This window comes from Corvus hawaiiensis, chromosome 8 (genome assembly GCF_020740725.1).
Source record: "Corvus hawaiiensis isolate bCorHaw1 chromosome 8, bCorHaw1.pri.cur, whole genome shotgun sequence".
Classification (NCBI taxonomy): domain Eukaryota; kingdom Metazoa; phylum Chordata; class Aves; order Passeriformes; family Corvidae; genus Corvus; species Corvus hawaiiensis.
This window is the reverse complement of record NC_063220.1, coordinates 9,275,421-9,289,076: the sequence shown is the minus strand read 5'-3', so window position 1 is coordinate 9,289,076 and position 13,656 is coordinate 9,275,421. Positions and strand designations below refer to the sequence as shown.

At 39.0% G+C, this 13,656-nt stretch overlaps 1 protein-coding gene and 1 long non-coding RNA gene across 5 annotated transcripts in view; both read left to right on the top strand.

Moving 5' to 3' along the window:
• VTI1A (vesicle transport through interaction with t-SNAREs 1A) overlaps window positions 1-13,656 on the top strand; it is a 259,614-nt gene that overhangs the window by 204,303 nt on the left and 41,655 nt on the right. The gene's annotated exons all lie outside the window — the stretch shown is intronic.
• LOC125329069 lies at window positions 8,292-13,601 on the top strand. The gene is made up of 2 exons (XR_007205033.1): window positions 8,292-13,409; window positions 13,511-13,601. It is a non-coding gene; the product is annotated as an uncharacterized LOC125329069 (long non-coding RNA).

Here is a 13,656-nt window from a genome sequence, read left to right as displayed (position 1 = left end):
TTGTATCCCCACACAGTCACCATGTTAATAGCTGTTTGCTAGCTGTGGTCAGTTAATTTAAAAAAGCTGGCACACTGGTATTATAGGTCGCAATTGATTATTCTTGAATCAAATGTAGTATTGTTGCTTCAAACTAAACCCCCACCCATGACAAAATTCATTGTAGCTCTTTAATTTATAATGGTGTTTGAAAGGAGGAACCTGAAATGACGTGAAAGGAGATTCAGTTTCCTTAACAGTTTCCCAAGCCATGCATGATCCTGTTCCTACTTTGCTCTTGCTACACATACAGACTCAGTAAGGGGTTACTGTTGGTTCAAGAATCTAACATTTTGTTTTGTTGTAAATATGAAAATGGTTTATAAAATGTTCACTGACATGTTGGACGTGGGTGTGCTCCTAGAATATATTTCTGCCCTGAATGCATGTTATATACATTTCTATAATGCACATAAATGCAAGGGAGTAAGTGTCAAATATGTTTTATTCAATGTAACGAGATTGCACAAGAGCTCCAGGCCCATCCTTGACTCAGTCAGTGCAATGGAAGGTAACCAGGCTCTCAAAATTGCAATAGCTCTCCTACTCCAGGTGTTGGCTGATGTGCCAAGCAGCCTCACTTCCTGAAAAGAGCCTCAGTTATTCTTTTCAGCCTGGAATGGAGAGTTTGAGGGGAGCTCAAGAGCTTGAGGGACAATTGCTAACTGCTAGAATAAAACACAGTTGGAACACATCAGTTTCCCCACACCCGTGGCTGGGAATTGTTCTGGCTTTTGGTCTGGTGAGAGCACTGGATTTGAGAGATGACCTGCCCAATATTCAGTTCTCATTTTCAGGAAGTCCTGAGTCCTGTGGATGCTCTCTGATATACCCACATGCACAGATGAGAGTGTGGATAGGGAGAGATTTTTTAGACATGCATTCCCCCCCAAAAAATCAATCACAGAACACTGCCATTTTTCACTTTTGTACTACGTTTGACAAAGAGTTTCTGGTCAAAAGGAGAGTGAAAGAGATATATACACACCTAGTGTCCATTGCCTTTTTCTCATCCATCCAAATGGCCATGTGGCTGTGTCTGGGGGAGCTGTGGGGAGAGGATCAAAATGCCTGCTTCGATGAGTAATTTGTAAATTAATGATTAGAACAGGAGAAACAGAGACACCTTCCCTCGAAGAGTCAGTAAACAGAAGCTTAAGCTGATGTGTGAAATGTGAGCATTCAGTCTGAACTGGGAACAGGATCTTGGATCTGTCAGATCACAGGAGAGCACAGTAAGTATGGAGCTGCTGCCTTTTCTAGACTAGGATGAGTGTGTGCCCGTTTCTCCTCCTGGTTTATCATATAGAAATAATTGGTTTTCAAGCTGACGCAGGCTTGGAAAATTTTTGAAGGATGAGAAAATGGATTTCCACTCACTGGCATGTGTGAACTTTAGAGAAGGATTCTCTGCACCTGGGCACAGAATATTGTTTGCCATGGACTCAAAAGCCAGCACATGCCTTTCCTATTCAGCACATGAAGCAATGGAGACAGTCCTGTCCCGAGACTTAAACAGCTGTAAGATATGCAGCAGTAAAATGTACACCATTTTAACTCCTCATGGGTGAATCCTACACACACATAAACTGGCAAGTATGATGAAAAGGAACAAATATCAGTTCCTCAGGCCAGTGAGAAAATTCTCTAATGGTGAAGATTTCTGAAAACAAATGGATTTCTTCTATGAGGAATTTAGAATGAAAAATGTGATAAGTTATAGTCAGTCATTAGCATTTGTTGAACATTCTACTTATTATTAGTGTTTCGTGTACTTCTGGTTCAAACATTTAATGGAAAAAGAGTGGAATAAATGGGGTAACACTAACCAGATGGTCCTGTATGTGGAATTTCTAAAGCTTTTTGTGTACTTTATGTTGAAGATAACAAATCACACAGGTCAACAGCTAGTGTCAGCTAGTGAGAAATGATTGTACATTTTAAGGAAGAAAAAGCTCTTGAGGTCTTAGTTGCATCGGTGTCGGGGATTCAATTTTGTGATTTTCACATGGAAATGAAGATGCTTCCAAGTGAAGCATACTGCAGAAGAAATGTTTAAAGAGGCGTTTGTTTAGATTCCAAAAACTAGGTTATCTTAGACACATTTAGGTTCAGGACATCTCCTCCTTGCTTTTCGTTTAATTATGTTTCTATTTTATCTTTGGCATCTGCAGAGGATAAAATATAGGAATAATTAGGAATAGAGCTAGCTGATGAAAAATTAAGACTCTGCAATATTGTTTCTTTATATGCTGTTCTTAAACTTTAAAAAATCAGAAAGAAAATCTGTGATATGTTTTGCTTTTTGATAACTAGCTTCATATGTTTTAACATTCTGAGAGTCATACACTTGCTAAAATATCTCTCTGATCTGTGGCATGTCTAACTCATCCATCCCTATGGTATATTGCCAGGTCACTGTAGTGCTGCTGAAGTATTTTGACACAGAATTTCATCCAAATAAATAAATAGTGTATGATGGTGCCATCTATAGCCCAGACAGCTCAAGGGATTAGTAATTAGTTATATAGCCTTTTACTTAGGGATCGTTACTTAAGATCAGACTCAGAATGTCACTTCTAGCCACAGGCTTGGCAAGTTGAAACAGTGGTTTCTTTCTGATCCTTGTCAATGAGGTAATGTCTAAGGCATCTGGGGCAAAGTAGAAGTAGAAACTGAATTATAATTTCCAGAATAGATTTCTCAAACTCATTTTTACGTAAAGGCAATAGGGCAGTTTTTAACTCCTGTCTACCTGTTCCATGAGTACAAAAGAAAACAACTTCCAGATACCAGAGAACTTTCACTGGCATTACATCCTCAGGAGGAGACAAGTTTCAAGTATGTTTGCCAAAGGTTGTTGCATCACAGAAATCAACAGCAATAGGATGAGCAATTCAGAGCTAATGATCTTTCTTTCATAAGACTATCACCTTCCTGTAACTCAATAGATACATCTAGATAATGATCCAGGAGCTACAAAAATAAAAACTTCCTTAGAAATTAATTGTTTACCTAGTTTCTAGGTGGACTTCAGAGAAATGAACCACTCTGGAGATGCAGCCTTACACATGTGCAGCAGATTTATCTTTTTGGTGTAAAGTTAAAACTCCAGCTACAAAAAATCCAACTGCGGTAGAGTTCTTTTCTCTTGTTCAAATCAATCTTGGTACTAGAAGTTACTATATTCCTGCAAAGGAGAACATATCACATTTTCTGCCAAGGGTAAACCTTCTTTTTAAATGCAGCATTTACCCTTTGAATAACTCCTCAGGCTAGGCTTGTCTCTTCTAGAAGACACTTGTCATTAGTGGCAGAAGAAACTTCACTTTTGACACATGTAAAGTGAAGCAATGTAGAGGTTTATTCACCATGGCATCTTCAATAGATGAGACATCTCTAAGCATTTTCCAAAGCTTTACCATTTTCTAGAACCAGAGGTGGAAAACAATAAAAGAGCCATAGGCAAAGGAGGAAAGATGAGCTTCCTGGTGAAAGCAAAGGCAGATTATTGACCAAACTGTGTTTTATTAATCATGCTAACACTGTGACTGGTACAGGGTGGATGGAGAAGTGTGGGAGGATTGTGTGTGTGTTCAGTTATTTGTAATGTAGTGAGAGGTATTTATCTGCTATTTCCACTGTCATGAAATGACCATGCACAATGCATAAGGGTTCTCATTGCAGTGACTGTATCATCATACCTTGCGTGCTGAACTTGAGATGGAAGTGTTGCTTACTGTCAGGTGGTAGCTCACTCTCATTGAGGCAAGGAACATACATAATATTTATTAAACCAAGGATCAGTAAACTTACCTCAGTGATGCTTTGTTTCAGTTTTGTAGAAATTATAAAAGGCAAAGGGATTCTTTGAAACACTGTTTGAAAGAGAAACAGAAAAGAAAACAGGTTTTTTCTTGGATTTTTTTAGATTTTTGCATCCTATTTGGCTGATGGTTTCAGACTAGTAGTGAAGATTACATCAAGAAGTGACATGTTCTCTTACATACATTCATGAACAGTATTTTCTGTAGTGCACTCACATCTTTGTATTTATGCTTTGGTTCACATACGTGAAAGCTTGTGCAAAGGTGTATCTCTAAAGGTGTTCAATTTTTGCTTATTATATGAGATATGCAGTTCTCTCCGCTGTTATAGCCTATTTTGAAATGCTTCCTTGAAGCAAGTATAAAAACAGGGCAAGAGATGCTCTATTCAGTTTCTAAAATGCCTCAGTAAATGCCTGTCACACTTCTCTCATGTGGTAGACTGGAGCTGAAGAAATCACTACCACAGGTGCTCAGCACCTCAGCTGGGGACCTGGAAGGGATGGAATTGTACACAGAAAACAAGTTTGCTGTGTAGTTAAAGTAAAAAGACAATTTTGTTTAGTTCATTGACTCAGTTCAAATAATTTTACAAAATGTTACAAAATTTTGAGGTACAGCAGTCAAGGATCAGACAGCAGATGTTGTATTAAATGATTATTTGCCAGGAATTTGTTTTGATTTTCAAAGGGTAGCCCACAGTCTGGAGACTCTGCATAAACCTAGAAGTAGTGCTGTCCTCTGCCCTGAAGAGTTACCTGCACAGATGTTTCCAGATGTAGAAGCCCAGTATTCCTGACTGAATGTCCCATTATTGGTCGGTAGTAAAAAATGAGGTTGGGATATTTGCAGAGTGAAATCTCTTGCTGATTTGAGCCCTGATCTTGTGAGCAGTTAACATTGTCCTTATTGTTATGTAGATGCATACTCCCACTGAGTACTCCAAGTTGTGTACATAAATATTTTCATAAGTCTTAGAGATCTGGTTTGGTGAGTGCAGGCACAACATGTGTAATGAGCAATCTCAGCTGCTTCCGAGGTACTGAATCACTGCCTGGAGACAGACAGAGCAAGCTTTAATATGAAATCTCTCCAGATTAAGTTTTTAGTATTATAAGTTTAATTTATGTGTGGGAAGAACACTTGGATGAGATATATTGGGAGAAAATGTGTCCCATCCATTAGCAAAGAATGCAATAATTAGGGAAGGAAGAGACCTGGCTCAGAACGTGTGATATGATTCAGAATTGTGTCCTCGAGTCATTATGCAGACAAAAAAACCCCACCACTCGCTTCAGTGCAAGTTTTGCATGTGTAACAGCTGTCACAGTGAGACCATTAATCAGCTGAACCACCACACAGGTGGAGGATGAGAAACCACCTTCTGTGCTAGAGGCTGGATGTAAAAATTACTTTGCACGGGGTCCGTCTGTCTGTGCTGCTGTAGCTGCAGTGATGCAAATCTCTGGTGTAGATCTGTTTCACCACTGGCATAAGATGTTTTTGTAAAATTTCCTCTTTTAAGTAGAGAGGGAAAAATATAGACTGTAGTTAAATGCTAGAGAGACCATGATTTTGCTCTAAGCTGTGTTTCTGCTGTTAAAACTATTGCAATAAAAGACACACCTACTTTATTTTACTTCATATGTTAGTATACTATGAACTCATATCAATTGCATACAGTTAGTTAGATAAATGAACAGCTTACTTTTGATTGTGTGTGTTGAAGTACCCCAGGTTGTTTTACTAAATTATGTCATTTATTATTTCCTGCTGTGTATAATGACAATTTGTGAAAAACAGAGGTTTTTCCTTTCCCTCCTGTCCATACCCAAACCAAAAAAGAAAAAAAAACCCTGATCAGAAAAAGCACATGCCTTGAAATAGAGACGCTTTCCACCTCCTCTCCATTTGCATCATGTGATATGGCAAGACATCAAATGATGCAAAGATGTGTAAAGAGACAATAAATGAAAGATAAATTAGAAGAATGTTTTTTGGATAGACTGTTTCTATTCAATTTGGATGATAAGAATTTAGTCTTAATTTCTGACATATTCATTTTATCAGCTAAATTTCCTAATTTGTATTATTACAGATAATTACCAATGTATATTTATTTTTAAAACTTTATTTGTTCAATTAGAAGGTAGATTTCAGCCTTTATCTTTGCAGGTAGCTGATCCAAGACAGTTTTATGTAAATGGCTTAATTAATTGCTACCTTTCAGTTGAAACAGCAATTTACAAAGGAAGTAATCCTTTTCGAGTGGCGTAAGCTGTTTAAAAATGGCAAAAAACCCACAATACTTTTCTCAGGCACCTTGGCACACAATTATAAGTTATTTGACAGAAGTAAATATAATAAACTGCAAGGCTTCTTCCCAAATTATGTCTTTTCTAGGTAATGAAAATAGCATCAACCTTAAGTGCAGTGGCTCTGTAGTCTTCAAATCTACATTATTAAAAGACTTAATTATGCAGAATTACAAAACTTTTTTATAAATGGTTCAATGTGTTGGTGGTAAAGATGTGATCTGTGTGGCCTACTTAATAAGTTTACACTCTCTCTCAAGCAATTAGTTGTTTCCAAGTGTTTGGTGCCTTGCTTTCCCTTCCAGGCTATCCTTGGAAAATGCTGCCATGCAGTGCTTTTAGAGGATGTGGTGACAGGGCTTTTTCTTTATGGCCACCAGCCAACAGCACCAGTCTCCTGGTGACCATCTGCATCTGGGCTTGCCTGGATTGCAGCTGCAAACTGGAATCCTGACCCATAGTCCTGAGAGGAAGAAAGGGAGTTTGGGGTATTCTCTCTCCTCCTGCCATGCCCCAAAGTCCATTTGTTGTAGAAGCTGAGCCTTTAATCAGTGTTTTCCCCAGCTGCATCCTACTTTACAAAAGCATGGGGCACTCCGTAATGGAAGTAATCTGTAAAACCCAGAAGAGGGTTGTTGAGATCCCATATGTGATGGTAAATGCCTTGATTCTGAGTGTCTGCTTGGTGCAGCATGGACCCCTTTCTTAGTCTTACGCTTTTGCTTCATAAGAATAGAGGGAGGAAATAATACTAAATCCTTTTAAAAAGAGCCAATTCTTCATGTCATTAATAAGGGAAATTAAAAAATACTCACTGTGCCCGCTTATCTCCTGTGCTGCTTGTGATTCTGAACTTCATACCAAACTGGCGATCCTGGAGGAGGGGGAAGGATGAGTGGGTGAATGAATACATGTCTAGAAATGTGGCAAGTTTTCAGTAGAGATGCTCCAATGCTGTCCTCATTATTGTCCCATTTTATTTGGCAGAGTGACTTTTTTCCAGTTAAATGTGCAAGGGTTTAATTAATACATTCCAGTTGTCAAACCCAGTTCAGCTTGATGAGCAGGAGAGTGTAGAAAAGCTAGATTATTTGTTTGCATCACTAGGCAATGGGGAAATACCTCCTCCATTGGTTTTCTTTGCAAGTAGTGACAGCAGAGTTCTGACAGAGACAAAGGGATAAAAAATGTGCTGGAAGGACTAGAAGAATTAATTTGTAATAGATAATTGGATCTGTATGGCAATGATATGAGTTTGGAGGAAAGTCAAGAGGAATAGCTCTCTAGGTTTTTAGGTTTCACTCTCTTGTCAAAATAGCATCTGCATGCCTTATGCATTTTAAAGTTTAAGAATTATACATATGTTGCTTCCTTATTTTGCTGCCCCACTGACTCTCTGACAAAGGTCTGGATATGCCTATTTTTATTATTAATTAAACCTCAAGAAAAAACTTGGCTATTGGGAATGTGATAGAATATCACTGTTACTTTCCTCTCTTGCAAAAGTCAGTCTTGCACCAGCCTCTGAGACAACTGTCTTTTGAATTTTGCAAGGCTCACCTTTGTTGCTGACAGCAGATCCTCGGGGAAGGGTGTAGTTCAGTGCTACAGGAGATTGTCTGATTCAGTGGAAGCACGGGTCCAGTGAATGCCAGGATGGAGACGTTACCTGCGTTCAGCTCTGTAGAGAACCAGTGGTGAAAGCAGAGTACCAAGGAGCAGAGTTCCACAGGGATCTTCCGTGGGGATGTTCCACAGGGATGTTCCATGGGGATGTCCCCGGTGGACTGCAGACAACTCCAGCTGCTAAAGTGGGCTGGTGGTGTCTGTACCAGTTGCAGATTTTGCAGATTTGTCAGATTTGTTCCTAAATATATCTAGATGTGGTAATCAAGCCTAGAGGCCATAAGTGGAGACAACCATGACTGGTAACAGAGCAACTGACAAATGGCAACAGCACGTATTTTTTAAAAAAAAAAGTTTTATCAGAGGGTGATCAACATTGCTGCCCTCCTTTTAAAAAGGTGTTATGGGCGATCCCTGAAATTATAAACCTGGGAGGTGCCTCACTGTAAAGAAATATGGTTGAGGGAATGATTAAAGATCAAGTTATAAAGGACCTAGATGAGGATAATATGATGGGGACAAATCAGCACGATTTCTATAGCCTCTCGGATTTCTTTGAAATAGTTAACAAATAATGGATAAAGGAGAACCAGTGGATATAATTTATTTAAACTTTCAAAAGGGTTGGATAAAGTCTTTTAAAGGAGGCAATTAAGGAATCTTGCTAACAATGGGGTAGGATGTAAAGTCTTGCCATGGATTTAAAACTGATTTAAAGACTGAAAGTTGAAAGTAAGATTAAATGCCCATTTCTTGCTGCTGGAAGGAGACAATAATGGCTGTTCAGGAGTGGGGCTAGGAATGGTAGGCTTCATTATTTTTAACATATATATTTTATTAAATTGCTATTGTGCATAGAATATGATTAAGTAGTATTCCCTAGGAAATACTGTAGGTTAATATTAAGTATCTGTGTTATAGAGACTGCTCTAGTGCTGTCATGCTGTATTCAAAAGGAGAAGAAACAGGAAAATAGAGGGAACAATAGCAATAACACTTCCCCCAAAAGATGCTTCTCCACTGAAAAAAACATGACCTGCTTCCTGCACCACCTAATCTAAACCAGCACAGTTCATGAAACACATCAGCCCTGATCCAAGAACAAAATCAAATCTCAGTCTAAAATGTCCAGGGGAGTTTTGTCCATCCTTTGAACTTGGCATATCTGCCCGTTTACTGCAATCAGCCCTCGCTGCGGTGGAGCTGTGATCTCTGCTGGGGCTGGCATCAAGGCACTCCATGGCCAAGGCAGCTCTAGCCTCAGGTAGGGCTGGGGAGGAGAAGGAGAAATTGCAGAACATCTCTGCAAACCTGGACTAGTCCAGATAATAAAATTTTGAATGAGATTTTTCATAGAAAAGGTAAAATATGTATCACAGAAATGTGCATACATTTAGAGCAAACTTGTAAGCCCTGAATCTGTCATAACTCATCAGGAGAGTGACACTGGTGTTGTCCCACTCAGGACCATGAGGACGCCTCTGGGTGCAGAAAAAGACAGGGAAGTCTGCACCATGCTGACTGTGTCCTTATCTTCAAGACACTGGCCCCAATAACAGGTGTCCTCCCCCAGCATCTAGCAGAGATGGACAAATTTTCAGAACAGTTAGGGGTGTTGAGTGCGAAATTGTGGATGAGAAAAAATTAAAACCTGGGACTATTTTATATGGGGAGAAGAAGGATGATCAATTACAGAATGAGGACTACAACAAAGGCTGGTCAGAGGCTTGCACTTGCTATCCTGGAAGTCAAAAATCCCCTGCATTTAATGTCTGTGTTGCAGGAGAGGGAGTGGAGAACCCTTCTCTCCCTTGGTAACAGGAATCTCTTGGCACAGGATATTGCTGCAGACAGCCAGTTCTTAAATCTCATAGCAGGGTGCATTATCATAAAGAGTATCATGTAACAGAGTTAGCTGAGGTCTGCCTGGTACTGAATAACACCAAATAAAACCCTTCCAGTTAGTCACTCTACCCCCAAATTTCTGCACCTTGAATTCCGTATGCTCCTGATGAATGGGGCTATCAGGAATGAGACTCAATGCCATGGACTATATTTAAGCACAGTAGCAGAATGATATTTTGATGCTTAATTTCTTTGATCTTCTGTTGAATTTAAATTTGCCTACAGTGGTTCCCCAGTTTCAATTAGTACACAAAACAAACTTTGCGTATTTTCTGAGATTATGTTCTTCATTATATGTTGCTGTAGTTTTATGTGTTGTTGCCAAGAAATCTGCTTTTGACAAATTGCACAGGAGGCATTTTGAGATTGTGATGGAGTTGATTGAGTTTTGGCCAAATCCTGTACACTTTTATCACTGAAGACTGAAATACAGATGCTTGTTACATTAAAATATATAGAATTTGCTTTGGCCCTGAAAATCTGTGTCACATTTTAAAATAACCAATTTGGGTACAATTTGAGTTAAGTGGCAAGTAAACAATGCAAATGAAACTGTTTTGTTAGCTAGAAAGTAATTGAAAATCTGCAACTAATTATAAATTGGCAATATACAAGTCTCCAGGAAGCTGAAAGGAATACTTTGCTGATATATTGTTTAGTTATATTCAAAATTAACTTACTCTGCAGTTTGTGCAAGAGATTTTATTGCTTATTGTAACTTTACTTTTGAAAAATGAAACAACTCGTATTTCATACGAGAAAAAGTGTAATTTTTTAATCAAAGACAACCCTTGTTATGTTACATGATTTTTATTTTTTTTATTTCACATGAGTCTTGAGCTTCAGCTTTCATATGGAGGTTTGAATTTCTTCAGTGTTTATCAGTATTCTAAGTTTTGATTGGCACCTTCATTGTGTTTTTCAACTCATCACCTCAACACATTTCTCATACATTAATGTAGCTGTACAATACCTTTGAGAAAGAAGAATGTGTTGTCACACACGAGAAGGAATTCTTTGCTTGTATTTGGTTTAGGAAAGTGTGGGACATTGTCGATGCCACCTAGATCTGTAACACTAGAAACTAGTCAAAACATCCAGATAATTGTCGTGTGGGTTTGTGTTGCCAGAATGTGTGCCATGTGCAGATGTCAGGTTTTGGTGAATATCAGCTGTTGTGATTGAAGAATTGTTATTTAAAAGGAACATATAAATACACAAGTTTTGATAAATCAATGTGAGTAATTACCCAGTAACCCAGTTTACCAATCCTTGATGTACATAACATCATTCAAAAAGCATTTCCCAGAATCTGGAGAAGTGCAGGGGGAGAAATACTTTTCTTAGAATGCTCTGAACTATCCTTTATCCCAGAGCAGCAGGCCATGATGGAAAGCTCAATGCTATCTCTATTTTGGTCTTGTCACCAAAAGCCCCAAGAGACTCCACAGCAAGCATGGACCCAAAGTCCTTCCATGATAAATAAACATTCTCAAGCTTTCCCAAACTCAGAGTTGTTCAGGTATGATGCAGAGGATGCAAAGCAGGTTTGTGGGGGAGCAAAGTAACCCAGAAGTTACTGTTGTATCATTCTGTATTATACAAATGGGCAAGAAAAAGAGTATAAAGATTAAAAATTACTTCCTTTATTCAGATAGAATATGAGTAAGAGCCGCAGGGAGAACTCCAGACTCACAGTGCCAGGGTAACCATCATTATGTTGTATTCACCCACTTGGCAATTGGTTTCTCTGAATAAACATTTCACTGATATGTGCTCTCCTTTAACAAACCTTGACTCAAAGAAATTTCAGACTGGAATTTTCTACAGCCCTCTGCTGTTTCCCCATAAACTAGTGCTGATTAAGTGAGTCATATATTCTTCTGATATTAAATTTTTAATATAAAGTCTTGTAGTCAACAACTAGTAGAGATACCTTTTGAAACCTGTGAAACACCACTTAGAAATGGTTCAGCACTGTCCTGTGATACAGTGTGGGCTCAGATATGATGCTTGTAGAGCTGTGTAGGGGCCAAGCAAGCTGGGAAGATGTTTCCTAGTCAGTCCCGCGCTGAGGAAATCTGGACAGTCTGTCATTAAAAGGAAAAGGCTTCAGCCAAGGAATAGACATCTTTTCTTTCTGCAGTAAACATTCCCAGACAGGCCAGTCTCACAGTCCTTACATAAGTAGCTCCTGTGAGTACAGGTTGCAGGATGAAATCCATAAATACCAGGCTTAAACAAGCGAATCTGCATCCAGAGCATTTTAATAAAAAGTTAGCTTGGGTCGTGGGGAAGGAGGGGATGAAGCACTGGGGGAATGGAGAATATGAGTCATGGCATCCAGACTGAAACAAATCTTTGAGCACGAATCACAATATAAAATTTTAAGGGCTTGATCCTGCCTTTGGCTATGCTGGTGTGTATTGTTACATATCCTGTAAAATCGACTACTGTTACATGTTATGTGGTACTGTGCACCCACATAACTAAGCTCTGAGCTCTTGGTTTTTACAGCCTTTATTTTTTAAATCCTGTAAATGCTGCTGGACTTGGCTTTTCAGAATGTTGAACAGATGCAGCAAGATTTTCCTATACTTCCTACCCACTTACAACCCCGAATAATTAGTGGATGTGTTGCACTTTTCGATAAAGACTTCTTAGAGAGCTGTTTGGTGAATAAGGCCACACAGAATGTGTCATTGTTTCTGCTGCAGGTTTTGAGTTTATTTGTGTATTATGGGTACTGTATACCACATAATAATGAAAAGCTATATGCTCCGGTCTGCTGGTTCACTACACAGTCTGTGTGATTACAAATTGTTTGAATAACAGTGGACTATTGAAACTCTTTCCAGATGTGCGTGTTGCTAATTATGGGAATACCCACAAAGGCGGATTATCTCTTTTGTTAGCATTTCCAACCCGTTAAAAACCAGGAAAGTGAAAAGCATGTAGGCAGCAAATAAGAAGTAGCCGTACATGTCAGAGATGAAGACTTTCATAATTAATTCCCAGGGAAGAAAAACTCTTGACCTGGCAGGATGCATTTCTGGAGTGTAACCACATGCAATTTAATGCACGGGACAGATATCCCAAAGTGGCAGATTCTGAAACAGTCCCAGAAAAGGCATAACATCATTCACAGCAGGGAGAGCCCAGGTAAAGAAGGACATGATGGGGAGAGGGATCTGAGCTATTGTCAGTTTTCTGCAATATTTATTAAAAAAATATTTCAATAACTTGATGTGAGGTTTTGGAAGGACAGGTAGGGGCAAATGTGATCATGTCTTTCCAGAATTTAAGTCCTTTAGATTTAGTGAGCTGGACCACTATCCAGAGGGGCCTTTAGAATGAACAGCACTCTGAGTATGAAGGACTCAGTGTGTTTCCAGGCACCACACTGGGATGACGATGTTTTCACATTGTCTTCCAGAAGTGCTGTCTACTGGCTTTGGACAAGGGACAACATCATGTCTAGTCATAAAGTGACCCTCAATCACTTTTTCTCTTTGCTTCATTTCATGAGTTGCCATGAATCGCACAGGAGATGAAATGCAGGAGGTAGAAGGAGAAAATGCCAGTGGCAAAAATTCAGTGTGGGATCCAAACTGTTTGAGAAAAACATAGGAACAGATGAAAGAAAGGCTGTTGAATGGCTTAGCTACCTGTCTCCTTAACAGCTTGTGATGAGGGGGTAAGTAGTTTAGCAACCTTCACTCAAATTTCTTTCTTTTTCTTCTTTTTTTTCTTCTCCAAAAGGTGGGAATTAAACTACAGAAAATCTGTCTTTTGCAGGTTCTCTGGAGGAGAGAGAAGATATCTGAATTCAGACTTAACCCCATTTTGTATAGCTTAATTTAAATAAAAATGATGTGTTTCCTCCTGAGTGATTAATAGCCAAGTGTGGTGACATACAGGAACAATGAGCTTGACCTTCTAGG